The 19,379-nt window shown below is 34.9% G+C and overlaps 1 long non-coding RNA gene across 1 annotated transcript; it reads left to right on the forward strand.

Moving 5' to 3' along the window:
* The first annotated feature begins 1,532 nt into the window (after positions 1-1,532).
* Positions 1,533-4,717, forward strand: LOC128243109 (uncharacterized). Its single transcript, XR_008262765.1, has 4 exons — positions 1,533-1,607; positions 2,630-2,707; positions 3,607-3,713; positions 4,569-4,717. It is a non-coding gene; the product is annotated as an uncharacterized LOC128243109 (long non-coding RNA).
* Positions 4,718-19,379: the final 14,662 nt, after the last annotated feature.

Here is a 19,379-nt window from a genome sequence, read left to right on the forward strand (position 1 = left end):
ATAGATGCTCAAAGTAACAAGATGCTCTGGGTGTTCACTGGGTGACAAAGGCTACCCAGTATTGGTTGTTTCTTTTTTCTGAAAAGATGTTTCTAGTGAATTGCCAAGTTGCAGTGGTTTTGACGCCACAGAACCAGCACAGCTTCATGACAGATATATATGTTTTCGTCATTGATGTCAGTACTGCTGTATTGGTGGCCTCACAATTTCTGTGTGGAAATGTCATCTGATACACTCATAACGGCGTATTTCTAGCATAGCTTTCATAAGTGCATGGCCATTCTCTGTCATTTTCAGATACACTGTGTTGTGTGTGGATAAGAAATGCAGAGTGGTACCACCAATCACCTCATGGGGACAGTTCCTGCAGTTTACAGCAAAGCTCTCAATTGTAGCCCTACAAACTTCAGGTAAGTGATAAATCTGGGCTTCAAAATATCTCTGTACTCACTTTAAGTTTATACTTCATTTGAACAAAACTTACAATTTCAGCATCAAAATCCAGGTTTAGATCCCAGACCGAACCTTGTCTCCTTTATTATCCCCCGCCTATGAAATAGGGAGGGGGATATTGAAATGGCGTTGTCCGTCCGTCCTTCCGTCTTTTCTTCCGTCCGTCCTTCCTTCCGTCCATCACCTGCGTTTTCTCAGTAACTAGCCGGTAGAATTTCATGAAACTTTAAATAAATATGAACCACTTTACTGGAATGATGCCCGTCCAAAAAAAAATTTGATTGGTCAATTGTCCTTGGAGTTATTGCCCTTGAATTTTTGAAAAATGCACATTCACAGCCATTTCTCAGTCACTAGCTGGCAGAATTTCATGAAACTTAAAATAAATATGAATTACTATACTGGGATGATGCCTGTTCATTTTTTTTTGGATTGGTCAATTGTACTTGGACTTATTGCCCTTGATTTTTTGAAAAACTCTCATTTACAGCCATTTCTCAGTAACTAGTTGGAAGAAATTCTTGAAACTTGAAATAAATATGAACCAACATACTGCGATGATGCCTGTTTATTTATATTTTGGATTGTGTAATTTCTATTTGAGTTATTTGCCCTTGATTTATTAAAAGATCCATGTTTGCAGCCTTTTCTATGCAACTAGCTGGTAGAATTTCATGACACTTGGAATAAATAAGAACCAACAGCGTGTGATGATGCCTGTCTATTTTTCTTTTGGATTGGTCAATTTTCCTTAGAGTTATTGCCCTTGATTTATTAAAAAATCATTGTTTGCAGGCGTTTCTCAGTAACTAGCTGCTAGAATTTAATGAAACTTGAATGTTATCTGAACCTTCAAGCACAAACAAGCCATTAAGCACAAACAAGCCATCGTTGGCGGGGGATATCTTTTCACTGAAAATGCTTATTAAACTTCATTTCAGATGATCTATAAGCCAAATACATGTTCACTACTTATGGCGGATAAGAACTTTCACAAATTGATTATAAATGCGTTTTCCCAGACATACACCCTCCTCTTGCAGATATTGCTCATGGTGAAGCTTGGGTGCCCTGGGCCGGTTATCCAGCCGCGTGGAATCAACATCTCCAGCTGAACTGGGGCCGGGAATTATATAAGAATCCTTAGCAGCATGGTGAGCTTTTGTGTATTTATTTCCAGGCTCGTATACCCATCCAGACTTCTGCGATTAAGCTTTCCTTTCGTCATTTTTTTAAATAAGGTATCTCAAGTCTTTCAATGAAATCACAACTTTGGAGGCTAGATTTAAATTAAGGAACCATTATGTGTAGAAAGCCTTTTGGGTGATTTAAAGTCAAATTAGTAAACAGGATTCTCATGGTTCATGGTTTATAATTGGCCTTGTGGACCTTTCATTCTTTACTTTGGTAAGAGCCGCTTAAGTATGTAAGAAGGGGGGGGGGGGTACAGATGTGATAGTAAACAGTGTTTAATAAGGTATATTTGTTTTTATTTTATCACCATTTTGAAGGTAATGATTGTGTTAAATCAGGGATAAGTAACAAGTTTAACACAAACACTGTAACATGTTCTTTATTTCAAATAAAGCTATAAATTATCTCTGGAGAATTTAGTCTGATCTCCATTTCTCAGAAAATGTAGCTGTCTAAGTGCCTATTCCATCAATGAGTATCACTGTCTTTAAATTGCTGTTGTGGTACAGTTTAAATAGCAAAAGTTTTATGGCCCTGCTTGTTTGCAACTCCTCATTCATTTTTGTACAACAAGAAAGTAAGGGAATTCTAGAGATTTACTAGAATTATGGATTGTTTTTCTTGAGTTACACAGTACATAAGAAGGAATTAGTGTGTACACAACTCCTCATTTTATTCCTGTTTATTATTTATATATGTAACATAGATGTGTACAAGACTTACGGTACTGTAGAAACATGACATAAAAGAGCTCACTTTGATTAATTTTCTCAAAAATAGATATCTTTACTGTTGAAGTAAGAACTTTTACTGCATATTAAGTAATGTCTTCTGCTCATCTTTATGACATCATTACATGGAATGGTGTCAACTTCCCAAGACACATTCCCACATGGCGCAGCTCATTTATATATATTGCTGATGGATTGTTTAGAATGGGACAGTTTTAATTGGACATAATGTTTTAATCGCCATTTTACAGAGTGCCAGCCAGTCATTGCTGTTCTTTGCATTGCTGAGGAGGACAGTCCTGCCAACATAACAGTTTGTTCAATAACAGGTAAAAAAACTGGTCTCACTTTACATTTTCAACCACTGTTCGATCGTAACAATTATCAAAGAACCGGCTAGTCTCAATCATGCAGCCGCTCTAATTAGAGTCAATGAACGATATAGATCCGTATACAAGCGTCTAGATGATCGAGACTAAATTGGCAACATGAGAACATTTATTTCATTTCCTGATTCTTGAAAATTACGTGAACAAATGACAATTCTACTACCATTTAAAGTTTGATTAATTTTCGGACAAATGTGTTTGTTTTAATTTGCCTTCCGCTTAAAGTAAACGTATATATACTGGGCAAGAAGTGCTGAATTTCATCGTGAATGACAGTGATTATCCAAAAGTTGAATTTGGTTCGGACATGTTTTACGGGAATTCAAAGACATTTTTTGTCAGCCGTCTTATATCACAGGTTTCCATGCATTTTCGCATACATTGGTTCATTCCAAGATAAAAATTATAACCTTTTTCAAAACGTTCAATCTGTGAGAGTGCAGCTTTAATAGACCTGTAAAGACTTGTCGATGTGAAACTTAACTCTCAATCAAACTATGGTAAAAGATCAAACGCGGGGCTCCGTGTGCGGCATAGACTGCTAATTTTTATTTAATATGATGAAGAGCTAGTTAAGTTATCTTTTTTAAAAGTCTTCATTTGAAGCAAAAAAATGTTTCAATACCCTGTATGAATTTTCTTCACCGGATATTGATTCATAAAAAACATTGCTCCAGGGTGCGGAGCTACTTTTTGCTATATGTCTATATGGAAAAATCTTCTCCTCAGAAGTCAACTTTGTTTCCCAATGTGCAAGGCATAATCGGTGAAAATAATTTCAGTAAAAGTCACTGATTATTATTATTGTGATTATTATTAATAAACTTTTACTATTTCAGGAGACAAATAGAAACACAGAGGTGCTATACATTCCGATGGAAAAGACAACAAAAGCATCTCCCATCATTTTGGCGTGGCTCAGATCAAGAGGAGAATTTTAAGAAAGGTAATAACTGAGCAACTAAGAACATGCAAGTTGCACTGGTTAGAGTGTAAGACCCATCTCGCTTCATAAGAATTGATAATCATCAATGTATTAAATCAAGAAATTGAAACGTGTCTTGTCTTTTGCAGTGTTTTTGAAATAGAATATAATTTAAAAAAAAAACTAAATTATATTTTACTATGATTGTGAATGTGTGAGGTTTTCTTCTGATCATTCTCTCTCAAAAACAAGATACAAAAAACATATTTGTAGATTTTTTTGTTTTACTTGTAAAGTTTTAAGTTTGTATTTTAGGCAAAGCCTTTTATTTTGCTCAATACAAACTTAAATATTGTAAGAGTTATGGCCCTTTGTAATTTTTAAACAGATACATTTTTTCATGTTTTTGTAAGCCCATTATTTAGTGACCTTTAATATTCTCACCAGCTGCATTATAAAGTCAGACCAAAAGTGTCCAGTTAGAATCCTTTCTCAAATCAGGTGAGCTATATAGGGCCATCTCTGTGTTTGTCTGACAAAAAAACAATAATCAATCTTTGAGTTAAATTTACAAATATTGTTGTAAAATGTTTTGTGAAGACATACAATTGGATTACTTTGTGTCAATAGGATTAAGGTTTCTGCACATAAAAATTATTTAGAATAGCATTTGGGTCAGTCGGTTCATGTTCAATATTACTGATAGTATAAGTGGAAGCAGTGACTTAAAATTAATTACCAAACAGTTTCTGCTCAATTGAGTTAACATACGAGTTATGAAACTTGGAATACTAGTTCTTGGTGGCATAAATGAAAGACCTTGTTTTGTCACATTGACTTGTAATCAAGCACTAACTTCCTCTAAAAAAATTTCAGGTGATGGTTGGGCACACACAAGAAGACATAGATCACAGGTGTCCAGGCATATGAGTAGACAGGAGTTTCACACTCTGCCAAACTTACTTCTTCAAAGGAGCAGAAAGCTTCTCAAGATCCCGCACTGCACACTTAGATATAGTCTTTGACTACAACAAGGGGATGAAGGTACAGAGAGGTCCAATTGAAATCAATTCTGTGCTGCGTCATTTCTGCATTCTGGAAGTCGATGGACATGATTTATCATGGCATCAAGTGTGCAGTTTGTCGACTATCAGCAGTCTTGTTCACCAGTTGTGCAACTTGAGCTGGTAGCTTTATTGCTTGAAGCCACAGCATAAGAGGGGGAAGGTGCAGGCTCATCAAAAAGTCTCAAAAGTTGAAACTAGGAAAAGAAGTTTGTCAAGAGTGTGAATCTATTTGCTTTGAAAACAATCGTTACAATGATTTGGTTTCCTTTGAAACTTGATACATACTATACTGCATTTTTCATACTAAAGGGTAAATGATGTCGCCATTTCCTGTATGTATTTAAATAACATATGTTTCCACAATTAATATTTTTAGGGAATTTTTCTCAACCTAATGAATGAGATTAAATTGTACAGCGTTATATGAGCTTTAACATGCGTTTTCTGTTTCTTCAAAATTGTTGAAAAATTGTCAGAAGATAATTAGACCAGTATCCATTACTGCAATCATACAATCAAATATACAGGGACAAACCCATTGGGCATATAATATAATTAAACCCTGTTTAGGGGCGCGAGGCAAACAGAGTTACTTTCAAACGTTAAAGCTGCACTCTCACGTTTTGGACGTTTTGACAACTTTTCTCATTTTATGTCTTGGATTGGAACCATCCAATTTTTGCGAAAAATTAAATGGCAGATTTTTCTATTTAAGTTTAAACATTGATGTTTTATGCACTTTTCTTAAACCGTTAGTAGCATTAATTTTTGAACGGAAATATGAAATCTGTGATCTGATCTTTTGTCAGCAATCTTGTATCATTGGTTTGCAGATCATTACGCAAAAAATTGCTCATTCCAAAACAAAAAAAAGTTGTGAAATCGGTATATCTGTGGGAGTGCAGCTCCAAATGATTAATTTCTTGATTTTACTACTGTATTAGAAATTACAGGGGTTGGGGCATATTTTTAGTGTTTTTATTGGTTTTTAGCTCACCTGTCACTTTGTGACAAGGTGAGCTTTTGTGATCCCCTTTTGTCCGGCGTCCGTCGTGCGTCGTCCGTCAACAATTTACTTAAAAGACATCTCCTCATTAACCGCTGGGCCAAAATTATTAAAACCTATCAAAGTTGTTCAAAGAATTCAATTCCATGCAGAACTCTGGTTGCCATGGCAACCAAAAGGAAAAACTTTAAAAATCTTCTTCTCCCAAACCACAAGGCTTAGGCCGTTGATATATGGTAGGTAGGATCACCAAATGGTCCTCTACCATGATTGTTCAAATTATGGCCCTTGGGTCAAAATTGGCCCCGCCCCGGGGGTCATGGTTTTTCTCTATATGTTTATAGTGAAAACTTAAAAAATCTTCTCCTCTGAACTTACTTGGCCTAGAGCTTAGATATTTGGCATGATTCATCGTCTAGTGGTCCTCTACCATGATTGTTCAAATTATGGCCCTTGGGTTAAAATTGGCCCCGCCCCGGGGGGTCATGGGTATTCTCTATATGTTTATAGTTAAAACTTCAAAAATCTTCTCCTCTGAACTTACTTGAACTAGAGCTTAGATATATAGCATGATTCATCGTCTAGTGGACCTTTACAAAGATTGTTCAAATTATGGCCTTGGGGTCAAAATTGGCCCCGCCCCGGGGGGTCATGGGTTTTCTCTATATGTTTATAGTGAAAACTTTAAAAATCTTCTCCTTTGAACTTACTTGGACTAGAGCTTAGATATTTGGCATGATTCATCGTCTAGTGGACCTTTACAAAGATTGTTCAAATTATGGCCCTGGGTTCAAAATTGGCCCCGCCCCCGGGGGGTCATGGGTTTTCTCTATATGTTTATAGTAAATAAAATAAAAAATCTCCTCTGAACTTACGTTGCTTAGAGCTTAGATATTTGGCATGATTCATCGTCTAGTGGACCTTTACAAAGATTGTTCAAATTATGGCCCTGGGTTCAAAATTTGCCCCGCCCCCGGGGGGTCATGGGTTTTCTCTATATGTTTATAGTAAATAAAATCAAAAATCTCCTCTGAACTTACGTTGCTTAGAGCTTAGATATTTGGCATGATTCATCGTCTAGAGGACCTCTACAAAGATTGTTCAAATTATGGCCTTGGGGTCAAAATTGGTCCCGCCACGGGGGGTTAGGGTATTCTCTATATGTTTATAGTTAAAATTTCAAAAATCTTCTCCTCTGAACTTACTTGGACTAGAGCTTAGATATTTGGCATGATTCATCGTCTAGTGGACCTCTACAAAAAATGTTCAAATTATGGCCTTGGGGTCAAAATTGGCCCCGCCCCGGGGGGTCATGGGTATACTTGATATGTTAATAGTTAAAACTTCAAAAATCTTCTCCTCTTAACTTACTTGGACAAGAGCTTAGATATTTGACATGATTCATTGTCTAGTGGACCTTTACAAAGATTGTTCAAATTATGGCCCTGGGTTCAAAATTGGCCCCGCCCCCGGGGGGTCATGGGTTTTCTCTATATGTTTTTAGTAAATAAAATCAAAAATCTCCTCTGAACTTACGTTGCTTAGAGCTTAGATATTTGGCATGATTCATCGTCTAGTGGACTTTTACAAAGATTGTTCAAATTATGGCCCTGGGTTCAAAATTGGCCCCGCCCCCGGGGGGGTCATGGGTTTTCTCTATATGTTTATAGTAAATAAAATCAAAAATCTCTTCTGAACTTACGTTGCTTAGAGCTTAGATATTTGGCATGATTCATCGTCTAGAGGACCTTTACAAAGATTGTTCAAATTATGGCCTTGGGGTCAAAATTGGCCCCGCCCCGGGGGGTTAGGGTATTCTCTATATGTTTATAGTTAAAATTTCAAAAATCTTTTCCTCTGAACTTACTTGGACTAGAGCTTAGATATTTGGCGTGATTCATCGTCTAGTGGACCCCTACAAAGTTTGTTCAAATTATGGCCTTGGGGTCAAAATTGGCCACACCCCGGGGCTGATGGGTTTCCTCTATATGTGTTATAGTGAAAACTTAAAAAATCTTCTCCGAACTCACAAAGACAAGAAACGTCTTAATTTAAACTGGATAACATATTTAGTACACATACCAATTTTCAATATGGGCCACATACAACAATTAATAGCAAATATACATATATAGATACACACGTAAAACCAAGTAGTGACAAGAGCTTAGATATTTGGCATGATATATCATCTAGTTGACTTGTACCAATATTGTTCAATCTTTGGCCCTGGGGTCAAAAAATGGCCCCACCCGGGCGGTCATGGGTTTCCTTATATATGTATATGATGAAAACTTAAAAAATCTTCTTCTCCGAAACCAAAGGCGAAGGCCTTAGATATTTGGTATGAAGCATCGTTTATCGGACCACTATTAAGATTGTTCAAACTTGGGGTCAAAATTGGCCACGCCCCGTGTTCATAGGCTTAGGTTTTAATTCAACTCCTCTTTCGAGTGTTACTGACATGAAAGATGTGTGCAGTAAAATAGCAAGCCCAGTTTATTACATCTCCCATTTTGATAGTTTACATTTTTAAAAGATATGTTACTGCCAACACTTGTTATGATACTGAGTTCATTAATAAAAGCAATTAAACTAATTATTTTGTTCATTCACCAGACTCAATGTTATCATCACTGTTCAACATATCATCCTCTTACTTGATATACCCCATAAGTCCTAGCTTATTCCAGACTTCTAAAAAACCTTAACTACTTTGAACCATCCAGATTTCTTATCAAACCAATGTGCAATATATGAGGTGAGCGATTCAGGGCCATTTGGCCCTCAGGTTTATGATTCATACAGTCATACTTTATTTCTCAGGGCATAACTTACAAATAGACAAAACTGGAAAATGGTCATATCGAAAGGTCAAAGATAATGCAAGTTGAACAATCATATTGTTCATGGCTTGTATTTTTGGTATATTTTGTTGCATATGCTATAGAAAAGTTGAAAGTTAAAAATAAATTCATAGTTGAAATGACGGCTTTGAATGGTATTGTCAGATGAGAAACGGCACTATTACGAAATAGGTATAATGGTACTTTATTTATTTTGATCAATTTTAGATATTGTATGAAAATTATTATCTTATTTAGTACATGAGACCTTTTAAACAGTAATTGACAATATAACAATGTGTATATGAAGCTTTAGATCAACACTTAAAGCTGCACTCTTACAGATTGTCAGTTAAGACACAAAATTTTCTCAAAATCTGCTGATTTGGTTATCATTCCTTTAATTCAGTCATATTAGATAATTCACAATAGAACCAATCAGAAATGTTTGGTAAAACTGCCGAAAATTTCATTTACATTAAATTGTTCGTAATGCTTTTAGCCATAAAACATCATTTTTCTTTAACATAAATATGATAAACTGCAATCTGATCTTTTTTCAGCAGTCTTATATCACTTAAAATTGGGTCTAGACATTTATGCAAAAAAATGTCCATTTATAGACAAACAATAAAAGAGTACCGGTAGTCAAAACGATCAATCGGTGAGATTGCAGCTTTAAATACACCTTTTAAGACCGCTGTAAAATTCCAATGGTTTGCCTAAATCTTTAAAGCTAGCATACTGTTTAATTGACAACCATACTTATTGTTTAAAAGTGTCATGATATCTTTGTACAATGTTTTTATATAATTCATTAAAGAAGTCAAAACAAATTTGTTTATCTTGTAAATAGTTTTCTATTATTTAAATGACTCAGACAAAAATGGGAACGTCAGTGCTAGTTCTTCTACTATTAACATCCCATGAAGTTTCTATTGGTGTAACAGCAAGGAGGTGTTATATTAAGGATGCATCATTTAAACCAAATTGTACATTCATATGCACAACATACAGGCGTGTAGCCGCCTATACGTGAATACGCGGCTGAATCCACATGATTCTGACAAAAAAATCAACCAAAGTTGCAGTATGCGAACTTGACTACATGAATATTAAACTGGTTATTTTCCAGTACTAAATAATGCACATCGGAACGCCCAGAATGCACTAGATTGCACCATGGTTTTCAAAATTTTCAAGTTTGCCCCGAACTCCCCAGCACATTTATGAATCCACATGAATAGAGGGGTAGCTACGCCCCTGACATAATTGAAACCACAGTGTGGCTAAACAACACTTGTATGTTTATCCTACGCAGTGATCTCCCATGGAAATGCAATCGTCAAAGAATCTGAAGGGGATGTTTATATGGACTACATTTGAAATGCACCAAGTGTTTAAACAAGTTGATTTCAGTCACGAAGAGAATCAACCATACCCCACACTTGTTGGAGTAAGATGAAATGTCCACTTTCCGCGAGAATGAAAGTACATTGAAAATGTTTATTTGATTCAAGTGACCATTTTTTATAAATATGTTGCAATACATAAAATACGTTTTTTTTTTATTATTTTTTACCCATGTTGAATTTTATTTGGCAAATTTATAAGAGATTTATATACGAGGGCATAGCCAGAAGTACGTGGAAAAGCTTGATAAAATGAAAACAATATGCAGCATATCTTTTAAATTTTCATACAATAATAATCAGGTAATTTGAAATTAAGAATGCGAGTTTCATCGTAAAGCATGTTATAACGACAACGTAGTGATCACTATGGAAACAGGTGGTCGCGCATTCTTCCGCAGTTGCTAAAATAACCCATGACAATATCTTGTTTTGTTGACCACTCACATTGAAACCAATAAAACGGCGCGAAGGTTTGCACATTTGACGTGACGTTAATAACGTGTGATGAAGTGAAGTTTTAAGTCAGTGCGTTTGTTTGTTTATTTCAAAGGAAACATTTTAGCTTGAACGGTATAGTTAAATTTGGTTTAAAATGACGCCAGAAGACGGATTGATAAAACGGGCAGTGATACAGTTCTGTGTGAACCTAGGGAAAACTCCATCGCAAACACTTAAACTGATGAATGAAGCATCGAGTGAAACTCAAGTGAAGCGAATGCTCGTTTACAAGTGGCATAAGCGGTTCAGTGAGGTGCGGGAAAGCATTTTTTGACGACGTGAGGTCTGGGCGACCGGTTTCACAAACTACGGAGTGTGACGTCGAGGCCGTGAAAAACATCGTTGACGCTGATCGTCGAGTCGCTCTTTATGAAATATGCAAGATGTTGGACATGAGTTATGGGTCGGTACGGAGGATAATGAAAGACAGTTTGAAAATGAGTCGAGTGAGTGCGCGTTGGGTTCCACGGCTGCTGACAAAAGATGAGATGAGCAAAAGAGTACGGTAATCACGCCGATTCTTAGCTCGGTACTAAAAGGAAGGAAACCGTTTTCTTGAGAAGATAGTCACTTGCGATGAAACCTGACTGTTTTATTACGACCCTGAGACAAAACAGCAACGCAGTCAATGGAAGACTACCGGTACCCTGCCTCCGAAGAAGGCACGACCATCCTGCTCGATAGGAAAGTATATGTTCATTGTCTTCTTTGATGTGCACGGTGTTATCCTACTCCATGCAGTTCCGCAGAGCCAATCTGTGCTTCCTACTCGAAGGTAAAGTGATATATAACAAAATTCATTTTTATCAATATTTAGGACTTGATAAAATCTGCATAAAACAATGTTTTAAAAAGTTTATGATTAAAAATATGGGATTGAATAAGTGTTAGTTTTAATTATAATATTTGATGAAGTACGCAATACGCGACAAATGTTATAAGCCTCAGTTATGTTCTCCATTTAAGGTTTTGAGGCTTGACTTGTAGAGGGCGATGGCATTTAAGAGACCACAGGCGTTGCATGATGGGTGGATTCTTCACCAGGAAAATGCATCAGCGCATAAATCGGAGGAGGCACAGACTACCGCGACAATCCAGCTTGAAGCGGAGATCCTTCCCCACCCCCCTTATTCGCCAGACCTACCACCATGCGATTTTGCCCTATTTCCGAAACTTAAATGTGAACTAAAGTTAAACGCTTCAATGACTTTCAGGCACTACAGAGTGAAGCTCAGACACGCCTGTATTCTTACAAGTCAGAGTGGTTCAGTGACATTTACCGGCAGTGGGTAGCGAGACATCGACGTTGTATTGCGGCGTACGGCTCTTTCTTTGATAAGTTATGACGTTGATGTCAGATTCTGACGTTTGAACTGCGCGGGCTATACTGATCTCATGTTAATGAAAAAGCTGTAGTTTCCTTTATATTTTATGTATCAGTTTGAAGTTTTATATATAAGCTGTCATTTACAACTGAAATAGAATTTATAGCGAGTTGAACTTCAATGAAAAATATTAAAATGTGTTGATTGTATTAAGCAATTCCACGAACTTCTGGCTATACCCTCGTATTAAGAAACTCGGAAAGTATATGAATGGTTTGGACCGGCTTCCCCAGCCGCTAAAGAGGATATGATTATGACATACTTTTTTAAATCTTTCGAACATGAGTTTTTGAGTGAATATAAGCGAAGCGTTAAGGGTTTTAAAAATGCATCTTTTACTTGGATTTTATAGATTGTTATTACGAAATAAAGTATGGCGTATCAAACGAAGTGTTAAAGCTAAGCTATTGATGGCTGAAACCCTTCAATAAATGTTGATATGTGCTAACATATAGTCTTTGAAGTCCAATATTTGGAAATGCGTTACTAACCCGATTCAACAAAAGGCTGTTGCACAATCAGTTGATTGACATAATCACGTGATAAACCAATAACTTCCATTAAGGTTAAAATATCCAATACCTTAGTATGAATCCCTGTGGGCGAGTGGATAAGCGATCCGTTTTTATTCTATGTGTTATCTGCACCCCTATGTGCTTGCTCCCAACTTGAACAAGATTAATTTTTAATACTTCAATCGTTTTTTAAAAATGCAATTGAAGTATAAAGCAAATCAACCTGGTTACTATTATTTCTGCAATTTCAGTACCAAGGAGTAAAATAAATATACATGTAAGTGTTTTCAGATGCATTACGAGAAAAAATATGTTTGGTGCCAAAACATGAGAGAGTCTCTTTAAACGGAAAAAGTTTTGGCAGTAACTCAGTCAGTCAGATGGTGATGAATATAATGCATAGCATCATCGCTCTGGAGTACGAGAACGTTGTATACAGAGTATTTTTTTTACTGAACATGCGTCTGTTTATGTTGATGTCATAAAAGGTTTAAACTGTTTAAAGGAACTATAACATTATGAAACAACAAATCTGATTACAGATATCAGTGGCAGATCCAGGAATTGACTTAAGAAGGGGTACGTGAAACTCATGGGTTTAATCTTTCCACATCCGTCCCTCCCTCAGAACAGAAATTGAATGGCTTAAAATGTTGGACCGGGGTGGGGGTTAGACTCCCCTAATTTATAGTCCGAAATAGTGTATTTTTATCTTAATATTGTATTTTTCCCGATATTGACTGAGAACATATTATAAACGGACGATTCAAAGGGGTGGGGGACGGCGCGCGCGCTGGGACCGATCCCCCCCAACCCCCCCTGAATCTGCAATTGAGTACATGCATTAAAACCGTCTCCGTAGCCTATTGGTTAAGGCGTTCTATACCCTTCATTCAATTGACTTAATACTTCACACAATTGTTCAGGACCATCAGCCAATGAGGTTACATAACTCCATATCCTTAATACAAGTTATGGCCCCTGATTGACTTAGGTTAAAGTTTTAGGCAAGTAAAATTTAAGGGGAAAATGGAATTTAATAAAAAAAAACTTCCATGGGTCACAATAAACCCAATGAACAATGTTCTTTAATCATGAGCTAACTGTTCAAGCGTTAACAGACACATTCGTATGCAGACGAAACTTGTATTGTTTTTACAAGCACAGAACTTGTAGTTAGCATTTACAGTTTCTATATAATTTAACTGAAAGTTCTATTTAACCATAATATATCAAATATTAAGTCACCGTTCACTAGCGGATTGAGAAGGGGGTGCAGTTGGCGTGAGCTCCCTCTAAAATCGTCCAAGTTTACTTTTTGTGTCAATATATGAGAAGAAAATAATAAAATATACACATAATGCATCATTTCCGACTACAAATTGTTAAAAATTTCTTGATTGAGTAACCCTCAATCCTCCTGCAAACGCCCCTAAGTAACGCCCCCTTCTAACGAGAATTCCTGGATCCGCCCCTGGTCATTATTGGCGCCGCTCAGAAGAGCGCGCCTATTATGGAATGGGAATTTATCTTAGTTAGTGGTAGGAGCGGTTTTTAAGTTGATTGACAGTTGGGTTTTACTGTTATTTTATTATGATTAAAAAATGCAAATGGATGGCGATTGCATGGGTGTTAAAAATGCTATTTGTGGTTGAATAGATTGTCTTCAATTTATCTTCAAAACATTATATTTAAAGAACGACAAATAAGTTTAATAACTGTTCCCGTTTCGTTTACGTTTTCCGATTGGTTAACTGTAATATCATGTGCCGGAAATGTAAATATTCGGAGGAGTTCCGAATGAAATGTAAAATGTGTGGACCGGTAATTATGTGAATGGGAATAATTATGTTTTATGTTGTTTTGTTATGTTTACTGCATTAATAAACAATGAGGTAAGCTGTTTTCTTTAATTTAATCGATATTGGATTAAATGTTCACCTAACTTTATTTTTTAATGTGTTGAAGGTGACATTAGTAAAATTGTATTACGATTGCCCCCGAATTGTTTTATTTTGAGAACACTACACATATCCGGATGTTGCTATTTTTAGAACCAGAAGGTATTTCCCCGCTATTCATAGGTCAATAATGGAATTTCTACATCGTCGATTAATAGTTGGAAACTCGGTTTTGTCATGAATATACGTTTAAAATAAGTAAACACTAAAAGTGCACACTGACAGTTGATTACGATACATCTAACAATTTGAGTCATTACAGTAAAACATGGATTATAAGTGAATTATGCGCGTAAGAGAAGATTTTCTGTCGAAAAAACTAATGTCAACAATCAGCATGGAATTGGGATATTCGTATCAAAGGGCTATTCATGTAAGTATCCTTGAGTAGTTGTGTAAGTTTATGTGTTCAAAAATGTTTGTTTTTTAATTTCTTTGGAATTCTTAAATTATTTTTATTTGCTTAACGTTAAGACAGCGTTTTAATATTTCTACATGTACTATAAATATACATTTTACATACTTTACATCTACTTATAATGCACCAGTCAATTGTAACCAAAGCCCCACCAGGTCCGAGGAATAGCTGGGACTTTGACTTTCTGTCCAGCCAACCCCGGGTAAAATCCTTGTCCTGCGGGGACGAACTGATGGTCAAATCCTCGCCATATGCCCCGTACCCCGGGGAGCCTAGGTAAGGCATATTCCCTGCTATATCTGGCTCAAAGACAAAACCTCCGTATTCACCCGGCACTGCGAGGCCACCTGAAAGTTAAAAACACAGCCCATTTCCCCGGCATATCCCCAGACCTGGAGGGCCGTGGTTACAACTGACTGGTGCATTATGTACATGTTACATATTTTTAAATGTACTTATGTACATCATTTATGTATATGCTATGAGTATGTAATCTTTTATTTGATTGTTTTATCTTAGAAAAATATTAGACTTAAAATACCCATTATTTGTTTACAAACTGCATATTTTCAAAATAAACCTGTATTAAAAGATGTACATGGTTTCGGGCTGGAAGCCACAACAGCTTGGACACAAGCGACATTCATTTGCTTGGTGTAGGTCTCGTTGAACGCCATACTGTTGTGAATCATTATCATAATCATAATGATATGCACAACATCTACACATTTGTGCCTACCAACCCTTACTCTTGGCTAAAACGGATATTAGTGCAGAATGTATAATTAATACATATGCATCTGTATTTTACGGTTGTAGTTTCTGTTGGTTGATAATCAGAAGTCTAATTTCTTTCAGGCAGGAAAAAAGGACTGAATATTACTATTATATGAAAAATTATATGAAAAATTCCAGCCATCATTAAATACTTTGTTGGATCATTGAGACAGATTTGACATCCATGTCTATCCACATCTGATAGAGATGATGTGAGTTTTTCATATAAAACATATTTGAGTTGGTGTTTGTTGTTTTATAAACTCACTGTTTTCAATAATCCAGTGGTTGTGGTGGTGGTGATGGTGGTGGTGATGATGAATTTTATTGATAAATTTAGTAATTTTCTTTATATTATATACATGTATGTATCAGCTTATCGTTGTTGTTTTTAAATAATGTTGAGAAATATTAAACTGTTTATATTTTATTTTGTATATTTATGGCAGTATTATTATCTATACAAATTAGTTAGAAAGTACTTTTTTTTTCTTTTACAGCACTAAACATTCTAGATGGATAAAGACCTGTTAAATCAGCATTGACTCAGCATTGAATAATTTTCATCACTACAAGTACAAACGCATGGGAACAAACCAAACTTCAAATGTTGAAGAGTGAAGAATTATTGTGAAAAGTTCTAAATGTTAGAATACCATTGACTAAATAAAACAAATAGACATCGATTACCAGCAGAGACTGTTTACATGTTATAATATTAAAAAGACATTAGTTGAGAACTTTCACTCTGACATTTTTGGAGGGGCATTACCGCCTACTTAGTGTTCTTGTTTCTTTACATATTTTAATTTAAAAGTACATTCATTGTTCTGAATTCCGAGTTAGTATCATAAGTAAAATTCATTTATGTGAATGATAACATTTTATGAATAAGTCCAATTGAGCTTTTTACAAGAAAAATGTTGATTTTTAAGCATTTTATTAGTTATTAAAATGTATAGTTACATGACATTATGTATATTTTCTTCAAAACTGAAAGGTAAACTATCATAAATTGTCTTTTGAATTGTTCATTAGAACTCATAGAAAATATTTAAATGATTTCAGCAGGTTGTCTTATTATTAACTATTTTTTATGAATTTATAAAACTGCTATATATTTTCAAACATCGAAATATTGCTCTGTTCCGAAGACTCACAAGATCAATCAAAATGATTTTTTTTCCATGTGTATCAATAATATGTTCGGTTGAACGTAATTTTTCTGTTAACTGAAGTTTATTTTACCAGAAACTGTTGTGTTTATTTCATAATCTCTGATAATGTAAAAAAAAAATCAAATAAAGACAAAATATTTTTAATTAACAGTAAAACATCTTCAAAATTTGGATAAAAATCCCATAGTGTACCATGATAATAACTATGTTGTCCGTAAAAGCTTTATAAAAGTGTGTATTTCTTATACCTTAATTCAGTTCAAAGAATTATGGCCTTTAAGGATTTGTGTTTTCATAATATAGATTTCCTGTTATATTGAGCTTTGTCAATTTGTGTTGATGTTTTGTTTTAAGTACAATTACTACTTCTATTTCCTAACTTTTGTCTCATTTGTCAAATTGAATTGTTACATATTTAAGTGAAAAAACACAAACACTATTTTTAGTGCACTCTTACTCCCCAATAAGACTTATGATAATTAATATTATTGTTTTCATTTTTCAAAATGGGTTGATAGATGTCAACAACAATGTTTCTAATGAAGGAGTTCAATTTGCTAATAAGAATGAACTTAAAACATGGTATTTCTGCCTTGTGATACTATAGTAGACCACAGTAAATCTTTTAGCAATTACCAATTGATCATTTAATATTTGTCATGCATTCTGCTATTATAAACAGGGTGAAAAGCTTGTTATCAGTAAACGATATTTCAGTAAATGCATTACTTAGTAAGTAGTTATTGTTTTTTCACTCAATTTCATGTGTGTTATATATACCATTATATGTATTGATTTCAAATAAGAGTTTCACTTTAAAGATGCTCATTTAAAGATGATGAACAGACACACAAAACTAGACACATTTGATACTAATTATACAATGATTATTGTTTTATATATATGTGACCTCTGATTTGTTTTGGAGATATTCATAAATGGGTGTTATTCTTTATTGTCTTCAGTTTCTTATACATTTAAGGATTTTTATAATTGCTTTTCTGGTATATATTACAATGTAATTTAATGCAAATGAAAACATACTTTAAACTGGACACATTTGATACTAATGATATAAATGATTATTGTTTACATGTACTCTGATTTGTAATGAAGATATTCATAAAGGGGTGTTCTTCATGTTATTATACATTTTGGACTTGATTTAGTATTGCTTTTCTGGTATATATTCATTTAATGCACAAAGAAATTATTTTAAGTGTTCAGAATCACTTTCACACATCGTTTACTATTATTTTTTTTTCATATTTGGCCTATTTATGCTGATATGTGCATTGTTGTATTTCAAAACCTTTGTGAAAAATAGAAACAGTATTATTTCCTTCATACATAGTCTGATACATATTCAGTTTGAATGCGTTATTTTTATCATATTTGAAAAAATGCCATTGTCCAATAAAACACATGCTGTTTTTGTGTTAATATCAACTAAAACATCCATTTTCTACTCTTTTTTACTATGTAAATGAAGAAGTTAACATTAGTATTATTAAACAGCTAAAAACAAGGCATGTTATGTTATAAATGCATTTCATCTAGTTAACAATGTTCACTTTTTATATAACAGTTCAATAATTATGTTCTATTTATGTTTGCAACTTTACAGTTCAATAATTATGTTCTATTTATGTTTGCAACTTTTGGACGTAATGATAATGTTTATTAAAGTACTACACAAATTGTTGAATTGTTATTTCATATCACTTCTTCATGATGAATGAGGTAACTTATTCTTCCCTACAAGTTGTCATTCCAGCATGGTGACGTTGCCCCCTCCCCCTATATGATTAGAACTGCAGTGTACATGAACAATAACTCTATTTCAGCGTATTGCAAGAGTTATTCCCTTTGTATCTTTTCCTTTCCGGAGTATAACTAGAAAACTACTTTTTTTGGAATTCCATTAAACATCATTCAATGGTATTTAGCACAACGAGAGGAAGTGCAGTGCACAATGACTATAGCTGTTTTTAAGCTAATTACATCATTATTGCCCTTTGCCGCTTTTTCTTGACCAGAGCATTACTTTAAAACTACTTATGGTATTGAAATAAAACTTGGTATATGGGTATGTGGCAATGACAAAAAGTACAGTGCACAGGCACCCTAATTCTGTCGTGTTCATTAATGTACCCCACCCCTAATGAAATGTTCAACTTGAAAATCTTCAATTTCAATGCTTTTTCCTATGTTGTCATGCAGAAAACTACAAACATTTTGAGAATTTCATAGATGCGGTTCAATACACCATAATATGCTTGTTGGCCTTGACATTCCTTGTTTTTCAACATATAACACGTGCATAAACTATTAAACGGCGCCCTTTGATGCTTTGCATCAATGGTCTTTCTTGTATATTTTGTTTATCAAACGGTACAGAGACCAAGTGACTGAATCTGACTTGCATTTAATGAATGAGATGGTCTGTAAAAGATTTCCGATGAATATCCTATGAAATTTGCAGTCCTCCCGTTTCGACTGGTCATTGTTTGTGGATTTATTATACACAATTATAAAAAATACTATTACCAAGTTGTCTCTTAAGGTTACGGGAGCCTTCACTGTCAAAAGTAAGATATATATAATTTGTCCCCCTAATG

Source organism: Mya arenaria, chromosome 8 (genome assembly GCF_026914265.1).
Source record: "Mya arenaria isolate MELC-2E11 chromosome 8, ASM2691426v1".
NCBI lineage: Eukaryota > Metazoa > Mollusca > Bivalvia > Myida > Myidae > Mya > Mya arenaria.